The following is a 22,676-nucleotide window of genomic DNA, read 5'->3' as shown; positions in this document are numbered from 1 at the left end:
GGGACAATTGACCCTGCTCCTAACTGAGAAAGGTCCCTACCTAACAGCAGATTAATCACTGGGATAACTGCAAACCTGCTGAACGCCTCTTGGCCTGCTATCTGACCCAGACAGTAGGCATGGTAAAATACCAAATCACAGTATGAATAACCAAGAGAAAGGGAAACTTAACTGAAAGATACACAGCAAATTCCATGAGAACCTGGACACCGCTCTAACCACCACGACTAAATGAACTGAAAACAGGACTTGTGAGCAGAAATCCTACAACAAATGACAACCACCAAAACACTTACCTAGAATACCAACACACATAAGCAGATGGAATAGCTAAAATTTGTACGAGGCATTGGTTCTTATTTAAGCTGCTAAGATCCTTAAGCTCACAAACCCATGACAAGGGTCATTGTCTCATGAGTCCCTATACTAACAAGACAACTTAAACCAAGGACTTCTGCCTACAAGCGGGGCAGTTGTGCCAGTGGGAGCTGCCCCGTGCTGAACCTAGAGGCCTGTCTCGCTCTAGTTGGTATACAACATATATGCTAAACAGGACACAGTTCACAAACAGGCATACATCTTAAAACAGGTAGCTGATCACACAAAGAGTCCGGTCACCTACACAGGTGCTGGCAATGTCGCTGTTCACACGAACAAAATGGAAACCCACCCAGAAACTAATGCAAGCAAGCAACACCACAGCAGAACATGCATCACTCCAAAAAACAAGGTTCTTAAATGGAATGAGGTAAAATAGCAATAGGAATAAATGACCAGCATATGCGGCAGACTGGTGGCAATTGGCTGGCTGGAGAACTCCACACTTAGCCAGAAAAAATCATCCCACACCTGTGGAAGTGTGCTCCTGGAAGCCCATAGAACTAAATGTGCCAGGAGCACAATACGACACCAGCTGATTCTTATATAGGGTCGCAATACGTGCAGCATCTGTTGACTATTACATGGTGCGAAGAGTAAGAAGAATCTTCCAGATAAAAGATTAGTTTTTTAATTATGGCCTTTTCAGCAGTAAAGTGAATTGGCTACACTTTGAGGAGCACCAGACCCTCTTTATCTACTCCAGATTGTAACTGCAAGTTAGTGTGCTATGGGGGTCTTATTGAAGGATGAACTAGATTCTTTACACTTTTAAGTCTTTTTGGGTTTGGTGGAGTTTCTACAGTATGTTACTGATAACAGAAGATGGGTATTGAATTTATGCTGCTAAAATGGTCCTGTCCAGAATTTGTACCTTCTGGACTGAGTTAATCTTCTTTTAGGTCACATGTGTCAAACACAAGGCCCGCGGGCCGAATCCGGCCCGCTGCCTCATGTTATGTGGCCCGCGGCATGCCGACGGCCGCTCACCACTGTAGTGATTACCAGCTGGGGTGCCGCAGCTCCCCACTTGTAATCACACTGACAGCGGTGATCCCGGCGCACACTCTGACATCAGAATCCTTCTCCCCTGAGTCCCCTGCTCTTCAGTTCCGCAGGAGAGGACTCAGGGAGGAAGCGTGCCGTGCTGCACACTGTGCACCCGGGCACATAGGAACTTTTTCCACAAGGCTTTTGCACTATTGAGCAATTCCAGCAACCTGATTGGTTGTCTGGGTTGGCTGATTCACAGTGATTGGTTGTTTGGGTTCGCTGATTCACCAAGCAACCAATCAGGTTGCTGGAATTGCTCAATAGTGCAGAAGTCTTGTGGAAAAAGATAATATGCCACCTGGGCTCAGCACGATCCGAGGAGGAGCAGCGCTGACAGCAAGGAGGAGGTAAGCATATGGCTGGGGATGGGGGAAGTTAATATTGCTGCTGGGGGGTGGGGAGTTAATATTGTTGTTGCTGGGATGAGGTTAATATTGCTGATTGCTGCCGGGGGTGAGGGGGTTAATATTGCTGGTGTGTTGGGGGGGTGAGGGGGTAAATATAGCTGATGTGTTGGGGGGGGGGGGGGTTAATACTGCTGCTGGGAGGGGTTAATATTGCTGCTGGCAGGGGGTTAATACTGTTGCTAGGAGGGGGTTAATATTTCTGCGGGGGGGAGGGGTTAATATTGCTGGGAGGGTTAATATTGTTGCTGGGTGTGGGGGAATAATATTGTTGCTCGGTGGGGGGTTAATATTGCTGCTGGCAGGGGGTTAATATTGCTGCCGGGTTGGGAAGGGGATGGGGGGTTAATATTGCTGCTGGGAGAGGGTTAATATTGCTGCGGGGGTGGGGTGGTAATATTGCTGGTGGGGGTTAATATTGCTGGGAGGGGGTTAATATTGCTGCTGGGTGGGTGGGGGTTAATACTGTTGCTGGGAGGGGGTTAATATTGGTGCGGGGGGAAGGGGTTAATATTGCTGCTGGGTGCGGGGGTTATATTGCTGCTGGGAGGAGGTTAATATTACTGTGGGGTACCCTGTTACTACTGAGGCCACTGTGGGGATCGCTATTACTAATTGGACCACTGTGGGGGGGCAATATTTTTACTGGGGCCACTATGAGAGTCACTATGACTACTGCGACCACTATAGGGGTCACTATGACTACTGCGACCACTATAGGGGTCACTATGACTACTGCGACCACTATAGGGGTCACTATGACTACTGCGACCACTATAGGGGTCACTATTAGGGCTCGTTCACACGGGTGTAATTGCATTTTGGTCGCACAAATACGCTATGTATTTGCGCAATCAAAAACCGCTTATGCTTACGTATTTGGGCACGCAGAAAAGAACGCAGATGGCCCACTGAAATGGTGCGCAAATATGCAGTGAATACATCGGTTTCCTGTGCATTCGCCACGTATTCACTTCAATGGCCTATTGGGGTGCGTAGTAGGTCCTGCTGTGTGAAAATATGCATCATATGAATGAAATTACTGAGATCAATGATTTCTATTCACTGCATATTATGTACGCAAATACGCTGGTGTGAACGGACCCTTACTGTACTGTCTGACAATCGGCCCTTTGAAGGTCCCCATAAGCCTGATGTGGCCCTCGGTGAAAATGAGTTTGACACCCCTGTTTTAGGTGGTCACCTTCCAGCATCGGTTACTCCTGGTGTATCACTGATGGCTCTTCCTGAGGAACACTGGAAACATCATACCTGTATATTGTAATACACATAACTAGAGTGATGAGATGGATGGAGAGGAGACTCTGTAGTCTGTCTCAGTGCTATTTGATTCGTTTGATTTGATTATCTCCAATGAAATGATCTTTTTGAAATCCAGAAAGTGTCCCAACTAGTTCCACAAAGTCCGGTTTCCTCGGTGTAGTTCTCTGCTCACTATTTCTCCACTTAACACCTACCAGCTCCCTCTCATCTGCAGAGGTCTGAGCAGATAGCTTACCATTAAAAAGAACACAAGCATGTAAGGTTTTAGATTTATTAGTGATTGGTAACAAGTTTTGAGACTTAACTATATATATAATAATGTGAAATATTCTATACACATGGTTAGTATATACATGTGCTATCTGGGTTCTTGATGATGTTTAGATAACAGACATTAGTTGGCAGTTACATATATTTCTTAATCGTCTTGTTATACATGTAACTTCGCTTTAACTTTTAATGGTGAATTTTTTTTTCTTGCACTATTTATCAGTTAAAAAGAGAAAAAGAAAATTTCTTATTCTCTAAGTTATTTGATGTTTAACCCTTTCCAATCCAATTTGTATCCTGGTTTTCCTACGGGGCTTACTCTTTTTCTGCCATTACAACGGCGCTATATGCTGCCATTATCCCAGATATACCCTCAGTCCTTCACAGCAAAGATCTATCCTCTGAGGTGTATGAGGTGACACGTTGGATAGGCTCCGACAGCAGAGAGGCTGGCAATACACAGTAAGAGAACCCCGATGAATATCTTCTAACATGGGAGCTGTACAGCCTTAAATCATAATGTCTTCAGAGGTCAGACAATGGATTGGAAAGGGTTAACAAGATGAGATTTGTGAGCGCTGCATTTGCCAAATTCAAAATATTAGTTTTTTCCTGTGAGTTTTTGATTTCCAAGTAAATTATTTCCAACATTTAGCATATGAAAATGGTTTCTGCCCTGAGTGAATTCTCTGCTGTGCAAGAAGATTTGATTTAGCTGTAAACATTTCCCAGATTCAGAACAGTTATAGTTTCTCCCCTGTGTGAATTCTCTGATGTGTAACAAGATCTGATTTTCGTCTAAAACGTTTCTCACATTCAGAACAAGAAAATGGCTTCTCCCCTGTGTGAATTCTCTCATGTTTAACAAGATTTGATTTTTGGTTAAAACGTTTCTCACATTCAGAACAAGAAAATGGCTTCTCCCCTGTGTGAATTCTCTCATGTTTAACAAGATTTGATTTTTGGTTAAAACGTTTCTCACATTCAGAACAAGAAAATGGCTTCTCCTCTGTGTGAGTTTTCTCATGTTTAACAAGATTTGATTTTTGGTTAAAACGTTTCTCACATTCAGAACAAGAAAATGGCTTCTCCTCTGTGTGAGTTTTCTCATGTTTAACAAGAGCCACTTTATTGTAAAAACATTTTCCACATTCAGAACATGAAAATGGCTTCTCCCCCATGTGAATTCTCTGATGTACAGCAAGATTTGATTTTCGGTTAAAATGTTTCCCACATTCAGAACATGAAAATGGCTTCTCTCCTGTGTGAATTCTCTCATGATTAACAAGAGACACTTTGTTGTTAAAACATTTTCCACATTCCGAACATGAAAATGGCTTCTCCCCTGTGTGAGTGCTCTGATGTGACACAAGTTTTGATTTTCGGTTAAACCGTTTCCCACATTCAGAGCATGAAAATGGCTTCTCCCCTGTGTGATTTTTCTGATGTACAGCAAGATATGATTTTCGGTTAAAACATTTCCCACATTCAGAACATGAAAATGGCTTCTCTCCTGTGTGATTTCTCTGATGTACAGCAAGATATGATTTTCGGTTAAAACATTTCCCACATTCAGAACATGAATATGGCTTCTCTCCTGTGTGATTTCTCTGATGTTCAGCAAGATATGATTTCTGCTTAAAACATTTCCCACATTCAGAACATGAATATGGTTTCTCCCCCGTGTGAGTTCTCTGATGTAACACTAGATTTGGTTTATGGTTAAAACGTTTCCCACATTCAGAACATGAATATGGCTTCTCCCCTGTGTGAATTCTCTGATGTTTAACAAGATATGATTTTAGGCTAAAACACTTCCCACATTCAGAACAGGAGTATGGCTTCTCCCCTGTGTGAACTGTTTGATGTTCAACATCTGTTCTGTACATTTTATTTTGTTTAACATTCTGTAATGAATCAGAAGATGGAACCTGTTTAGAAGGATCAGAGAATAGATCTTTGCTGTGAATGGCTGAGGGTATATCTGGGATAATGGCAGGCTTTTCATATGTATCTTGTATGATACCAGGATCTTCCACTTTACAAGCTGTTGTTATCAGATGCCTCTCTGAGCCCCGGGCGTCGTCATCTGCCAAGAATAAAATGGATCTTAATATTTTTGAATATTACAAAACAATTAGAGGGATTGTATGAAAATGTTAGATACATATAATGTTATAAACTAATTGAAAGGCTGGTATTAAAATTCAAACATTAAAAGGTTTTCCCATTGACAGGAGCCACAATAATTTGTGGAGCACCTAATCTACTGACAGCCATCCTAATATTCTGATTATTTAAGCCAATAAGCTTTTTTGTGTGTGTTTTTCATCTCCCCATTGAAACTGAGTATTTACGTGCTGATTTCCTCCCATGCAGTGACGGTAATTTAGTATATACAGCTGAACCTCTCACGGCTCATACAGCTAGTAAGGTTACAGAACACAGGAGCTTTTAGAAGAAAGGATCACATAATATTCAGCTTTTTTTGTGAGCGTAGGGACACCTCCAGTTTTCATTCTGTGGACGCGACACAAACCGTACAGGTAATTGCAATGTGTTTTGGAAGGCTTATAAACAGATTTGCCTTCTTTTTGAAGCATGGAATATAGAGATATAAAGCCTCTATATGATTCTATGCTTACTTTATAAACAGAGATAGAGGCTCGCTGTTGCCTGCAAACTCCTCATTCAAGCAAGTGCATCCTCTATTTTTCTCAGCCCTAGGTGAATCGTTGATGTGCTGGACATTGGGGATATAAAGATATGTATCCTTGATTTAGTTCCATGGACGCAATGGCAGATCTCATCGACTCCACACACAAACACATCAAAACGTTGTGTTTCTTTAGCGAAAACATTTTTGGATACGTTAAATAACATTTTTCAAAATTAAAGAATATACGTGCGATATGCATGATCACAGGTGATATCTGTGAGTTATCCTATGTGGGATGTACGTGTAGAAGATAGAAAAGTAGAATATTGGAACATATTTTTGGAAGGATACCATGAGGCACATTGGATCTTCCATCTGTAAACACGGTGCCTATAGGGTTAAACCTTAGAATGGGAAATAATGTTGCATTATTAATTGTATCAGTATGCACACGACTTGTTGATGTGTCTGTAGTTGTCTTATTAATCTCCTGCCGGACGTTATTATTAGTGTATGCAGGTATCTTACTATATTGCTGGTACATGGGCCGCCCACGGATCTGTGATTGTATGATGTGGGGTGACTCCATTGTCAGAAATGGTTGTTCAGGGAAGAGTCACATACACTATGACTAAAGACTGAGCGTTGGTCCGAAACGCGTCATAGGGGGGCGCATTCTTTCTACGATTTGTGACTGCTTTTTAAAATGGATTTTAAAAATCCTGCTAACTGTAGTCTCCGTCTGATAGATTTATACTTCATGTGATTTAAATGTTCCCTTAATTTTTTTGATTAGCGTATAATGAAAACAATGCTTAACTTGGTCTTTGGCTGAATAAGGGAATATACAGCTGAAAACCCTGACAACACAGACTCTTCTCTACATGTAGTCTCACCTGGGGGGTCATCTGTAGGGATCTCCTCCTTACACGGCTGATCCCCCCTCACATGTGTCTCTGTAGCATCAATAGGGATCGGATCTTCCTCCAGTTTCACCAGCTGTGAAATAAATATTGTAAAAGTCATCACACAGTTGGAGAAGTCGTGTGGAAGGTTTTATATGGCCAGAAAAGGTCATTAATTAGTATGAGGAGCCGGAATGACATGACAGCAGTAGTGATCTGGGCCAAATAGCTGCAGGTCTCCTGTATAACTCCAACCTGTTGCTTCTTTATTCCAACCAGAAGTCTCCAGAACCAGAAAATAGTGATAAGATGCGGAGATCTAATGTCTGCGGTCGGCTGTAATCCTGCCATCTCCAGCTTTCTCATTACACAAGTATCAATCATATAATAAGACTGAACACAAGACCTTCCCAGTCGTCCTACAGACCAGAGGGGAGATTTCATGAGACCTTCTCTCCATCTACCTGATCATCCTGTGGAAGAAGAGGCCAGGGACATCTCTCCGCTGCTGTTCTCTTACTGGATCTACCTGCAGAAAACACAGACAGCCACTGAATTCATTCTCTACATACAAATAATAATAAAGGCCGTGTGGATTTAGTCCTGTCTATTACCTGGTGATGGGGGCGGCTGGTGGTCCTCCATCATGATGTCCTTGTACATATCCTTGTGTCCTTCTAAATACTCCCACTCCTCCATGGAGAAATAGACAGTGACGTCCTGACACCTTATAGGAACCTGACAACACAATGATACTATCATCACCCAGACACGTTATACCACCATAGCGTTACTGTGTAATGTCCCAGCATTCCCAGCAGCGTCACCTCTCCAGTCAGCAGCTCAATCATCTTGTTGGTGAGTTCTAGGATCTTCTGCACATTGATCTCCTCCAGTATCAGGGGGGGAGGTGGAGGCCCTGTGATTGGGGGTCTGCCCCATCCATCAGACACCGGGGCCGAACAGCCATCACTAGAAGTCTTCTTCACCACCGTGTAATCCTGTTTATGAAGAGATATATCCATAAATATGCCTGCAGACATTCCCAGAGTCCTTCATATCTCCAGTTATGGCCAACAATTAGTAAGATTCTCTTCACATCTGTGTTCATCATCTCTGTTGTTCTACTCAGTCACAGAAGCAGAAGAACTAAATGATCAGAAACAATAATGACCCCCAATAACCTCCAATTGCCTTATAGTAGATCGGTTGGCTTTCTGTCATTCTACCAGAACAACCAATTATTATTTTTTTTCGGCATTTATGATGAATTGACAGTAAATCCTCTGCCGTAGATGTGACCAGAGATTGACATAGATAAGAATGATGGAACATGACATCATCCCCAAAATCTCTCACCTCTCCTGTAAGCCGGAAGAGTATCTCTAGGGTGAGGGTGAATATACTCTCCGCCATCTTGTCCCTCTTCCTATCCATCCTTGTCGGATCAATCTGGAATATTATCTGATATAGAAGATATCAGCTGAGGATCCTGAATGGAGAGAAGACGAAACAATGTAAGCCACCCCAAATCTCTGGATTATAGTGTATTTAAAGAAAGATATAAATAAGGGTGTATTTACACGGGCGAATTTCAGTACGATTCCTGTACGTTACAAGATGCACACAAATCGCACGTGAAAAGGACTCATTATTTTAGATGAGCGATTTTTTTCCTCAGACTGAGAGTTTTTTTTACCGCAGGGTTTATTGACCCGAACTCGGAGAATTACAGGGACCTGTAGTGCTTTGAATTCTGGTCAGTAAAACCCATGGTCGGCCGGAACACACGTCTGTATCACAGATGCAGAAATATGTCTGTTTATATACTGAGGAGAATCTACCTCACCTCTCTGTGTATATACTGAGGAGAATCTACCTCACCTCTGTGTGTATATACTGAGGAGAATCTACCTCACCTCTATGTGTATATACTGAGGAGAATTTACCTCACCTCTGTGTGTATACACTGAGGAGAATCTACCTCACCTCTGTGTGTATACACTGAGGAGAATCTACCTCACCTCTATGTGTATACACTGAGGAGAATCTACCTCACCTCTATGTGTATATACTGAGGAGAATCTACCTCACCTCTATGTGTATATACTGAGGAGAATCTACCTCACCTCTATGCGTCTATACTGAAGAGAATCTACCTCACGTCTATGTGTATATACTGAGGAGAATCTACCTCACCTCTATATGTATATACTGAGGAGAATCTACCTTACCTCGGTGTATATACTGAAGAGAATCTACTTCCCCTCTATGTGTATATACTGAGGAGAATCTACCTCACCTCTATGCGTCTATACTGAAGAGAATCTACCTCACGTCTATGTGTATATACTGAGGAGAATCTACCTCACTTCTATATGTATATACTGAGGAGAATCTACCTCACCTCTATATGTATATACTAAGGAGAATCTACCTCACCTCTATATGTATATACTAAGGAGAATCTACCTCACCTCTATATGTATATACTGAGGAGAATCTACCTCACCTCTATATGTATATACTGAGGGGAATCTACCTCCCCTCTATGTGTATATACTGAGGGGAATCTACCTCACCTCTATATGTATATACTGAGGGGAATCTACCTCACCTCTATATGTATATACTGAATGGAATCTACCTCACCTCTATATGTATATACTGAGGGGAATCTACCTCACCTCTATATGTATATACTGAGGAGAATCTGCCTCACCTCTATATGTATGTACTGAGGAGAATCTACCTCACATCTATATGTATGTACTGAGGAGAATCTACCTCACCTCTATATGTATATACTGAGGAGAATTTACCTCACCTCTATGTGTATATACTGAGGAGAATCTACCTCACCTCTATGTGTATATACTGAGGAGAATCTACCTCACCTCTATGTGTATATACTGAGGAGATTCTACCTCACCTCTATGTGTATATACTGAGGAGAATCTACCTCACCTATATGTGTATATACTGAGGAGAATCTACCTCACCTCTCTGTGTATATACTGAGGAGAATCTACCTCACCTCTCTGTGTATATACTGAAGAGAATCTACCTCACCTCTCTGTGTATATACTGAGGAGAATCTACCTTACCTCTATGTGTATATACTGAGGAGAATCTATCTCACCTCTATGTGTATATACTCAGGAGACTCTACCTCACCTCTATGTGTATATACTGAGGAGACTTTACCTCACCTCTATGTGTATATACTGAGGAGAATCTACCTCACCTTCTGTGTATATACTGAAGAGAATCTACCTCACCTCTCTGTGCATATACTGAAGAGAATCTACCTCACCTCTTTGTGTATATACTGAAGAGAATCTACCTCACCTCTCTGTGTATATACTGGGGAGAATCTACCTCACCTCTATGTGTATATACTGAGGAGAATCTACCTCACCTCTATGTGTATATATTGAGGAGAATCTACCTCACCTCTATGTGTATATGCTGAGGAGAATCTCCCTCACCTCTCTGTGTATCTACTGAAGAGAATCTACCTCACCTCTCTGTGTATATACTGAGGAGAATCCACCTCACCTCTATGTGTATATACTGAGGAGAATCCACCTCACCTCTATGTGTATATATGAGGAGCATCTCTGGACTGCCGAGATGGAACATGCCTTTAGGGCTAGGAAGGGGCTGCAGCCTCCAGTCTGGGGTTAAATTTGAGTAAAAATAGGCATTACCTATAAGGCTAAGAAGGGAGGAGAGTGTACCAAATAACTCAGGCAAAGCTGGATATATCAACTAGTATGCAAATGAGGGAGATGGAAAAAATACCTCTGCAGTGCCACCTAGCTGTCAGTGCATTAAATCTGGCTTGGCTTTCAATCCCTAATCATTGCTACAAGGCTTGTATAAAGAGTCTAACATTGATTTGAAGGAATACTGCCCTCCAATAGGTGGCGCCGTGGAGGTATTGTTCCATTTTCCTTATTTGCATATTACCCAGAGGAACATAATTGGCCTTATAAGTCTCCTCACTCACTGCTCTCCTTTAGGAGAAAAGATAGCAATTCGAAACGATAAAAAATCAACCCCTAGGGTGGATGCACTTGGGCGAAAAAAATTGCACAATGTTTGCCTGATGCGATAGTCAGTAAAAAAGCAGATTACAAAACCAATGATCGCATCGCAACGCAACAAACATATGTTGCGATTTTAACATTAGAAAAAGTCCCATTGACTATAGTGATAAAAAAAAAACATCGCTGCTGCACAAAAATCACAGCAAAATTGCGGTCGTCAGTATGAAACTAGCCTAAAGGGTGGTTTTACATAGGCCGTTACTTGGGAATTTAGGCTTGTGTTTTCCCACACAGTTGTTCAGTGAATGGGGGCGGAGCGCGCCGGGGATCTCTTCTGTCTGCTCACCTCCATCCCTGTGAACAGGCAGTCACTCATAGATGAACCACTGCCTGTTTACTTTGGATATTTGTCATCGGGCTTTTATGCCTGGGTAAAATGAACAACTAACGATACACAAATGAATTCCCATTGCTCGTCCAATCGTTGGCCGTCTTTACACTGAATGACCGTCGTTCAGCTTCACATGTTCCACCAACTGACTGAAGGATAAGGCAGCCTTCACACTGCAGAAAACACTGCAGAATGTCCAAAAGGCAAGAGAATCAGATTTTACAAATCTCCTTCACACATAGCAGAAGTTTTCTGCTACGGATGCGCAAGAAATATGCGTCTGCAGCGCGACTATTTATGTTGTGGAAACTGAGCGGAAATGGAGCCGATGTTCAGCATAGGGATCATAACAAAGTGCAGCAAAATCCGTAAATACACTTTAATTGCGGATTTTGCAGTTATTGCGCTGAGCTAATGTAGCGATTCTGTTGGAAAATCTGCGTTTGTTGATGTTTAAAAATCAAGTTTGGCCATGTGACCGCGGTGCCGGAACTACCGCATCACAAAACACAACACATTCCGCAACAGAAACCCTGCGCATAAGAACACAAGTACAAATACAAAGTGCGCAATACAAAACAGCCAATCCCACAAGGATCGTTAATCGTTCCGTGTAAAAGGGCCTTAATTACATCCCATGTGATACAATTACTGCAGATAATAAGGGGAGAGGAAATTAACGTGCAGATGTTGTGTTCTCTGTTTTTGTGTGGATGAAACAGGAGATGAATTGATTCTCACGGCCGTCCCTCCATGTTTGGGGTTAAGGCCTGTTTCACATGGGGCAAAAAAATCATGCATGGTTTCCTACAGGTTCCTGCAGATCAGCGATGTTTTGTAGCAAGCGACAATGTGAAACAAAAATATTGTGGGTTGCCAGAGATACCGGCAGCTTGTAATGTTTTGTAGCCTATGTTTCCCTACGGAGCCTTCCTTGCTGCTGCAATGCAACTTTATTGTAGGAAATCCTATTATAAAAGCCTTATAATAAGCCCTAAGAGGCACCATCCGGCTCCGGCGCACGTCTCCCGAAGCTCCCCAACACTTGTCTGAAAAACTCCGCCTCCAGGAAGTGCTGGCTCTGATTGGCTGAGCTGCGGCCAGCTGTCAGTTGTGTATATATAAGCCCCGGAGCAGGAAGGGGTTAACCAGGGGGATTTATGACGCTATGAAGATACAACATGTTATCTGCTATCTCTTCCCCAGTGATTTGCAGGAGTCCGGCCGCTGAAGAAGGATCGGGCGGCCAAAACGTGTCCAGCGCTTCCCGCTAAATGCTACAAACAGCACATCCAGCCGGGAGCTGCGAGCCGAGAAGTTCTGGGGGATTTACTGGTTTCAGAAGACGGAAGATTCTGGAGCGACGAGACGGCGGCTGCACCTCCCAAACCCCAGAGCATCAGTGAGCCGGCGGCCGCGAGGAACGGGGTAAGACTCCTCCGGAGCGCCGGCAGAAGCTGCTGTCCGTCTGCAGCCGCTCAGCAGAAGGGGCTCCCAGGACTAAAGACCTCATGGGGGATTCTGGGGCCGCAGGAGGCAGAAAAAGGGGCATTTTGTGGGGATTTGGGGAAAGCGCTCGTTCTATCAGTTGTGTCACTTATTTATATTCTTCTGGGGGGATTTTGTACGGATTGTAGAAAGCGAATTTGTAGTGGAGGCCGAATAATCCTGATTGTAGCTGGAGATGTTCTCTGCCTTCCAGAGGCTTCTATTCCCAGTCATGTTACAGGCCTGCCAATAGGGGGCGCTGCAGAGGCCTTGTACCATCTCCTATGTGCATCCCAGACTCCCCAGAGGTGCGTTACATGGCCACTAATCTCCTGCACCTCCCCGGGGTCTCCACAAGGGGAAGCTGTGACCCCCACATACCTCCACCTGCAGCCGGACAGGAGCCGTGGGGTTGTTCTGTGCTTACAGGACCTGTGATGATGTCACCGTCATGTGATCAGTGTGTGGGAGGAGACAAGGGGTCACATGACCAGCTCTCTCCGCTCAGTGGATGCAGGACTCTGCTGTGTGAGGATGTATTCAGAGAGTGGATGGAGCAGAGCCGAGCGTGTGTGAGACGGAGGAGCAGAACTCTGCTGTGTGACCTGCAGTTTATGTGTCCCATCAGGATGTATTCAAAAAGTGGATGGAGCAGAGCCGATTGTGTGTGAGACGGAGGAGTAGAGCCGAGTCAGTGTAAATGCACATCCTGGAGCGGGAAGGGGTTAAAGTCATAGAAAGTGCGGACGAATGATGATTTATATTAGTGTGATTCCCATCTACCAATCTGGTCTTCGCCCCCAACCTGCGGCCTCCATTGCTGCACCGATCCAGAAGGAATGAGGATAAAATGCTGCAAATTGAAATTTGGACAAAATGAACCGTCCCCATGACGCAATAACAGGCCAATGCCGGGCTTGTTGTATATCACAACAGAAGGTGAATGGAACACATATTACCGCCTCCGATACTCGCCCAAGAATAATCCTACACCCCTTACCCCACCGATCCGTCTTGGATTGTCGAACCCAATGTCAATGTGATCACCTAAAGAGATTACATCATTCTCCCAAAGTCCTCTCCCAACCTTTGTGCTGGTAGAAACTAGTTCCCCCACTCGTAGGGACCCAAAGAAGGCTAACAAAACAGCCAAGCAAAATAAACCTGCCTGATAAACATTGTGACACAAACCCTCTAATGTAGCTTCCAGCCATTCCAACAATTTAATAAAGAGACTGGCCTTGGTTTGTCTATATGAACCTTACCCCATCTGAAGCCCTTCAGGGCTCGGCCAACTGAACGTTTTTTTGTCACTTCCTATAAGCCTGTAATTTTATAACTGAAAGCCAAAGCTACTATTAAACAATTAACGTCAGCTATCGACCTATCGACAAGGGCACAGTGGAATGCGTCGCCCCGGCAATATAATAGTGTCCCAACTCTATCGTCATCAGTCTATATGTCCCCCAACTAGACCACCCAACAATCTTCCCATTCACAACAAGCTGTTTCGTAAGCTGTCAACATACCCAGCGCCAATGACACCTGAATCAGATGGCTAGCTGCTCATCGACCAATTTCTAAAGCTGTGGGTGGCAAACTCTCCCTTCCTCTTCCGACTAAAAACGCTCCCACTGACAGCGAGGGAGAGTCTGCAATAGAATTTTAAGACTCGGAACATGAACAGCTACCACCCAAACATTTCAATACAAAGCTTGTAGCACTAGATGATACAGCCAACTAACTACAGGAAAGGAAGACGCTGTTGTGCTGTTAATGGTGTGCACCACCTCTAAATTATTGAAGTGAAACCTAACTTTTTTGTTGCAAACCCATTTACCCGATAGTGTTACCGCCACAGTTATAGGGAAAATAATAATTTGTGACCAATCCCTGCGTAACCCAAGACTCTGGCCATTAAGCAGCACACCATTGCCCTTGATAAAATGAGCCGAACATGGAACTACCTGCAGCATCAGTAAACAATTTGCAGTCAAAATTGTCAATAATTTACCCAATCATCAAGGACTTCCCATTTTACTGTTCAAGAAAAGACATCGATACCTTCAAATCTGCCTTGTGTTCTCTTCTCTAATTAATATAATGATGGGTCGATGTTACTCCAGCACTGATCGCTGCCAAACCAGATATGCCTAATCGGACATGCAAAATTAAGTTTACTCTGGAGGGATTGTAGCTCCCTCAGCATAATCTTATTAGTGCGACGAGCCTGACCAACCTCTTGGCACAGAGTCCAAGTTGTCTGCCCATAATATACACCCTATTCTCTCCATATTAATAGTCATACCTAGGAAACTAATGCAATTGAAGGGATCTTCTGTGTCCGTGTCTACATTAGTCAAATAGAAAATGCAATCCTGAATTAAAAACCCTATTCAAAGAAAACACTAAATAAGAGGGACAATTGACCCTGCTCCTAGCTGAGAAAGGTCACTACCTAACAGCAGATTAACCACTGGGATAACTGCAAACCTGCTGAACGCCTCTTGGCCTGCTACCTGACCCAGACAGTAGGCATGGTAAAATACCAAATCACAGTATGAATAACCAAGAGAAAGGGAAACTTAACTGAAAGATACAAAGCAAATTCCATGAGAATCTGGACACCGCTCCAACCACCACGACTAAATGAACTGAAAACAGGACTTGTGAGCAGAAATCCTACAACAAATGACAACCACCAAAACACTTACCTAGAATACCAACACACATAAGCAGATGGAATAGCTAAAATTTGTACGAGGCATTGGTTCTTATTTAGGCTGCTAAGATCCTTAAGCTCACAAACCCACGACAAGGGTCATTGTCTCGTGAGTCCCTATACTAACAAGACAACTTAAACCAAGGACTTCTGCCTACAAGCGGGGCAGTTGTGCCAGTGGGAGCTGCCCCGTGCTGAACCTAGAGGCCTGTCTCGCTCTAGTTGGTATACAACATATATGCTAAACAGGACACAGTTCACAAACAGGCATACATCTTAAAACAGGTAGCTGATCACACAAAGAGTCCGGTCACCTACACAGGTGCTGGCAATGTCGCTGTTCACACGAACAAAATGGAAACCCACCCAGAAACTAATGCAAGCAAGCAACACCACAGCAGAACATGCATCACTCCAAAAAACAAGGTTCTTAAATGGAATGAGGTAAAATAGCAAAAGGAATAAATGACCAGCATATGCGGCAGACTGGTGGCAATTGGCTGGCTGGAGAACTCCACACTTAGCCAGAAAAAATCATCCCACACCTGTGGAAGTGTGCTCCTGGAAGCCCATAGAACTAAATGTGCCAGGAGCACAATACGACACCAGCTGATTCTTATATAGGGTCGCAATACGTGCAGCATCTGTTGACTATTACATGGTGCGAAGAGTGAGAAGAATCTTCCAGATAAAAGATTAGTTTTTTAATTATGGCCTTTTCAGCAGTAAAGTGAATTGGCTACACTTTGAGGAGCACCAGACCCTCTTTATCTACTCCAGATTGTAACTGCAAGTTAGTGTGCTATGGGGGTCTTATTGAAGGATGAACTAGATTCTTTACACTTTTAAGTCTTTTTGGGTTCGGTGGAGTTTCTACAGTATGTTACTGATAACAGAAGATGGGTATTGAATTTATGCTGCTAAAATGGTCCTGTCCAGAATTTGTACCTTCTGGACTGAGTTAATCTTCTTTTAGGTCACATGTGTCAAACACAAGGCCCGCGGGCCGAATCCGGCCCGCTGCCTCATGTTATGTGGCCCGCGGCATGCCGACGGCCGCTCACCACTGTAGTGATTACCAGCTGGGGTGCCCCAGCTCCCCACTTGTAATCACACTGACAGCGCTGATCCCGGCGCACACTCTGACATCAGAATCCTTCTCCCCTGAGTCCCCTGCTCTTCAGTTCCGCAGGAGAGGACTCAGGGAGGAAGCGTGCCGTGCTGCACACTGTGCACCCGGGCACATAGGAACTTTTTCCACAAGGCTTTTGCACTATTGAGCAATTCCAGCAACCTGATTGGTTGTCTGGGTTGGCTGATTCACAGTGATTGGTTGTTTGGGTTCGCTGATTCACCAAGCAACCAATCAGGTTGCTGGAATTGCTCAATAGTGCAGAAGTCTTGTGGAAAAAGATAATATGCCACCCGGGCTCAGCACGATCCGAGGAGGAGCAGCGCTGACAGCAAGGAGGAGGTAAGCATATGGCTGGGGATGGGGGAAGTTAATATTGCTGCTGGGGGGTGGGGAGTTAATATTGTTGTTGCTGGGATGAGGTTAATATTGCTGATTGCTTCCGGGGGTGAGGGGGTTAATATTGCTGGTGTGTTGGGGGGGTGAGGGGGTAAATATAGCTGATGTGTTGGGGGGGGTGGGGGGTTAATACTGCTGCTGGGAGGGGTTAATATTGCTGCTGGCAGGGGGTTAATACTGTTGCTAGGAGGGGGTTAATATTTCTGCGGGGGGGAGGGGTTAATATTGCTGGGAGGGTTAATATTGTTGCTGGGTGTGGGGGAATAATATTGTTGCTCGGTGGGGGGTTAATATTGCTGCTGGCAGGGGGTTAATATTGCTGCCGGGTTGGGAAGGGGATGGGGGGTTAATATTGCTGCTGGGAGAGGGTTAATATTGCTGCGGGGGTGGGGTGGTAATATTGCTGGTGGGGGTTAATATTGCTGGGAGGGGGTTAATATTGCTGCTGGGTGGGTGGGGGTTAATACTGTTGCTGGGAGGGGGTTAATATTGGTGCGGGGGGAAGGGGTTAATATTGCTGCTGGGTGGGGGGGGTTATATTGCTGCTGGGAGGAGGTTAATATTACTGTGGGGTACCCTGTTACTACTGAGGCCACTGTGGGGATCGCTATTACTAATTGGACCACTGTGGGGGGCAATATTTTTACTGGGGCCACTATGAGAGTCACTATGACTACTGCGACCACTATAGGGGTCACTATGACTACTGCGACCACTATAGGGGTCACTATGACTACTGCGACCACTATAGGGGTCACTATGACTACTGCGACCACTATAAGGGTCACTATTAGGGCTCGTTCACACGGGTGTAATTGCATTTTGGTCGCACAAATACGCTATGTATTTGCGCAATCAAAAACCGCTTATGCTTACGTATTTGGGCACGCAGAAAAGAACGCAGATGGCCCACTGAAATGGTGCGCAAATATGCAGTGAATACATCGGTTTCCTGTGCATTCGCCACGTATTCACTTCAATGGCCTATTGGGGTGCGTAGTAGGTCCTGCTGTGTGAAAATATGCATCATATGAATGAAATTACTGAGATCAATGATTTCTATTCACTGCATATTATGTACGCAAATACGCTGGTGTGAACGGACCCTTACTGTACTGTCTGACAATCGGCCCTTTGAAGGTCCCCATAAGCCTGATGTGGCCCTCGGTGAAAATGAGTTTGACACCCCTGTTTTAGGTGGTCACCTTCCAGCATCGGTTACTCCTGGTGTATCACTGATGGCTCTTCCTGAGGAACACTGGAAACATCATACCTGTATATTGTAATACACATAACTAGAGTGATGAGATGGATGGAGAGGAGACTCTGTAGTCGGTCTCAGTGCTATTTGATTCGTTTGATTTGATTATCTCCAATGAAATGATCTTTTTGAAATCCAGAAAGTGTCCCAACTAGTTCCACAAAGTCCGGTTTCCTCGGTGTAGTTCTCTCCTCACTATTTCTACACATAACACCTACAGGCTCCCTCTCATCTGCAGAGGTCTGAGCAGATAGCTTACCATTAAAAAGAACACAAGCATGTAAGGTTTTAGATTTATTAGTGATTGGTAACAAGTTTTGAGACTTAACTATATATATAATAATGTGAAATATTCTATACACATGGTTAGTATATACATGTGCTATCTGGGTTCTATATGATGTTTAGATAACAGACATTAGTTGGCAGTTACATATATTTCTTAATCGTCTTGTTATACATGTAACTTCGCTTTAACTTTTAATGGTGAATTTTTTTTTCTTGCACTATTTATCAGTTAAAAAGAAAAAAAGAAAATTTCTTATTCTCTAAGTTATTTGATGTTTAACCCTTTCCAATCCAATTTGTATCCTGGTTTTCCTACGGGGCTTACTCTTTTTCTGCCATTACAACGGCGCTATATGCTGCCATTATCCCAGATATACCCTCAGTCCTTCACAGCAAAGATCTATCCTCTGAGGTGTATGAGGTGACACGTTGGATAGGCTCCGACAGCAGAGAGGCTGGCAATACACAGTAAGAGAACCCCGATGAATATCTTCTAACATGGGAGCTGTACAGCCTTAAATCATAATGTCTTCAGAGGTCAGACAATGGATTGGAAAGGGTTAACAAGATGAGATTTGTGAGCGCTGCATTTGCCAAATTCAAAATATTAGTTTTTTCCTGTGAGTTTTTGATTTCCAAGTAAATTATTTCCAACATTTAGCGTATGAAAATGGTTTCTGCCCTGAGTGAATTCTCTGCTGTGCAAGAAGATTTGATTTAGCTGTAAACATTTCCCAGATTCAGAACAGTTATAGTTTCTCCCCTGTGTGAATTCTCTGATGTGTAACAAGATCTGATTTTCGTCTAAAACGTTTCTCACATTCAGAACAAGAAAATGGCTTCTCCCCTGTGTGAATTCTCTCATGTTTAACAAGATTTGATTTTTGGTTAAAACGTTTCTCACATTCAGAACAAGAAAATGGCTTCTCCCCTGTGTGAATTCTCTCATGTTTAACAAGATTTGATTTTTGGTTAAAACGTTTCTCACATTCAGAACAAGAAAATGGCTTCTCCCCTGTGTGAGTTTTCTCATGTTTAACAAGAGCCACTTTATTGTAAAAACATTTTCCACATTCAGAACATGAAAATGGCTTCTCCCCCATGTGAATTCTCTGATGTACAGCAAGATTTGATTTTCGGTTAAAATGTTTCCCACATTCAGAACATGAAAATGGCTTCTCTCCTGTGTGAATTCTCTCATGATTAACAAGAGACACTTTGTTGTTAAAACATTTTCCACATTCCGAACATGAAAATGGCTTCTCCCCTGTGTGAATTCTCTCATGATTAACAAGAGACACTTTGTTGTTAAAACATTTTCCACATTCAGAACATGAAAATGGCTTCTCCCCTGTGTGAGTGCTCTGATGTGACACAAGTTTTGATTTTCGGTTAAACCGTTTCCCACATTCAGAGCATGAAAATGGCTTCTCCCCTGTGTGAATTTTCTCATGGTCAAGAAGAGCTGCTTTATTGTTAAAACATTTCCCACATTCAGAACATGAATATGGTTTCTCTCCTGTGTGATTTTTCTGATGTACAGCAAGATTTGATTTTCGGTTAAACCGTTTCCCACATTCAGAACATGAAAATGGCTTCTCCCCTGTGTGAATTTTCTCATGCTTAACAAGAGCTGCTTTATTTTTAAACCGTTTCCCACATTCAGAACATGAATATGGCTTCTCCCCTGTGTGATTTTTCTGATGTACAGCAAGATATGATTTTCGGTTAAAACATTTCCCACATTCAGAACATGAAAATGGCTTCTCCCCTGTGTGATTTCTCTGATGTACAGCAAGATATGATTTTCGGTTAAAACATTTCCCACATTCAGAACATGAATATGGCTTCTCTCCTGTGTGATTTCTCTGATGTACAGCAAGATCTGATTTCTGCTTAAAACATTTCCCACATTCAGAACATGAATATGGTTTCTCCCCTGTGTGAATTCTCTGATGTAACACTAGATTTGGTTTATGGTTAAAACGTTTCCCACATTCAGAACATGAATATGGCTTCTCCCCTGTGTGAATTCTCTGATGTTTAACAAGATATGATTTTAGGCTAAAACACTTCCCACATTCAGAACAGGAGTATGGCTTCTCCCCTGTGTGAACTGTTTGATGTTCAACATCTGTTCTGTACATTTTATTTTGTTTAACATTCTGTAATGAATCAGAAGATGGAACCTGTTTAGAAGGATCAGGGGATAGATCTTTGCTGTGAATGGCTGAGGGTATATCTGGGATAATGGCAGGCTTTTCATATGCATATTGTATGATACCAGGATCTTCCACTTTACAAGCTGTTGTTATCAGATGTCCCTCTGAGCCCCGGGCGTCGTCATCTGCCAAGAATAAAATGGATCTTAATATTTTTGAATATTACAAAACAATTAGAGGGATTGTATGAAAATGTTAGATACATATAATGTTATAAACTAATTGAAAGGCTGGTATTAAAATTCAAACATTAAAAGGTTTTCCCATTGACAATAATTTGTGGAGCACCTAATCTACTGACAGCCATCCTAATATTCTGATTATTTAAGCCAATAAGCTTTTTTGTGTGTGTTTTTCATCTCCCCATTGAAACTGAGTATTTACGTGCTGATTTCCTTCCATGCAGTGACGGTAATTTAGTATATACAGCTGAACCTCTCATGGCTCATACAGCTAGTAAGGTTACAGAACACAGGAGCTTTTAGAAGAAAGGATCACATAATATTCAGCTTTTTTTGTGAGCGTAGGGACACCTCCAGTTTTCATTCTGTGGACGCGACACAAACCGTACAGGTAATTGCAATGTGTTTTGGAAGGCTTATAAACAGATTTGCCTTCTTTTTGAAGCATGGAATATAGAGATATAAAGCCTCTATATGATTCTATGCTTACTTTATAAACAGAGATAGAGGCTCGCTGTTGCCTGCAAACTCCTCATTCAAGCAAGTGCATCCTCTATTTTTCTCAGCCCTAGGTGAATCGTTGATGTGCTGGACATTGGGGATATAAAGATATGTATCCTTGATTTAGTTCCATGGACGCAATGGCAGATCTCATCGACTCCACGCACAAACACATCAAAACGTTGTGTGTTTCTTTAGCTAAAACATTTTTGGATACGTTAAATAACATTTTTCAAAATTAAAGAATATATGTGCGATATGTATGATCATATGTGATATCTGTAAGTTATCCTATGTGGGATGTACGTGTAGAAGATAGAAAAGTAGAATATTGGAACATATTTTTGGAAGGATACCGTGAGGCACATTGGATCTTCCATCTGTAAACACGGTGCCTATAGGGTTAAACCTTAGAAAGGAAATAATGTTGCATTATTAATTGTATCAGTATGTATCAGTATGCACACGACGTTTTGATGTGTCTGTAGTTGTCTTATTAATCTCCTGCTGGACGGTATTATTTGTGTATGCAGGTATTTTACTATATTGCTGGTACATGGGCCGCCCACGGATCTGTGATTGTATGATGTGGGGTGACTCCATTGTCAGAAATGGTTGTTCATACACTATGACTAAAGACGGAGTGTTGGTCCGAAACGCGTCATAGGGGGCGCATTCTTTCTCCGATTTGTGACTTCTTTTTAAAATGGATTTTAAAAATCCTGCTAACTGTAGTCTCCGTCTGATAGATTTACACTTCATGTGATTTAAATGTTTCCTTAATTTTTTTGATTAGCGAATAATGAAAACAATGCTAACATTGTCTTTGGCTGAATAAGGGAATATAGAGCTGAAAACCCCGACAACACAGACTCTTCTCTACATGTAGTCTCACCTGGGGGGTCATCTGTAGGGATCTCCTCCTTACACGGCTGATCCCCCCTCACATGTGTCTCTGTAGCATCAATAGGGATCAGATCTTCCTCCAGTTTCACCAGCTGTGAAATAAATATTGTAAAAGTCATCACACAGTTGGAGAAGTCGTGTGGGAGGTTTTATATGGCCAGAAAAGGTCATTAATT

At 42.9% G+C, this 22,676-nt stretch overlaps 1 pseudogene; it reads right to left on the bottom strand.

Moving 5' to 3' along the window:
- The window catches only part of LOC136626708 (zinc finger protein 850-like), a 190,551-nt pseudogene that overhangs the window by 19,475 nt on the left and 148,400 nt on the right, over positions 1 to 22,676 (bottom strand).

The sequence above is a fragment of the Eleutherodactylus coqui genome, chromosome 4 (genome assembly GCF_035609145.1).
Source record: "Eleutherodactylus coqui strain aEleCoq1 chromosome 4, aEleCoq1.hap1, whole genome shotgun sequence".
NCBI classification, from domain to species: domain Eukaryota; kingdom Metazoa; phylum Chordata; class Amphibia; order Anura; family Eleutherodactylidae; genus Eleutherodactylus; species Eleutherodactylus coqui.
The sequence above is the reverse complement of the archived record's forward strand: the minus strand, read 5'-3'. Positions and strand labels throughout refer to the sequence as shown.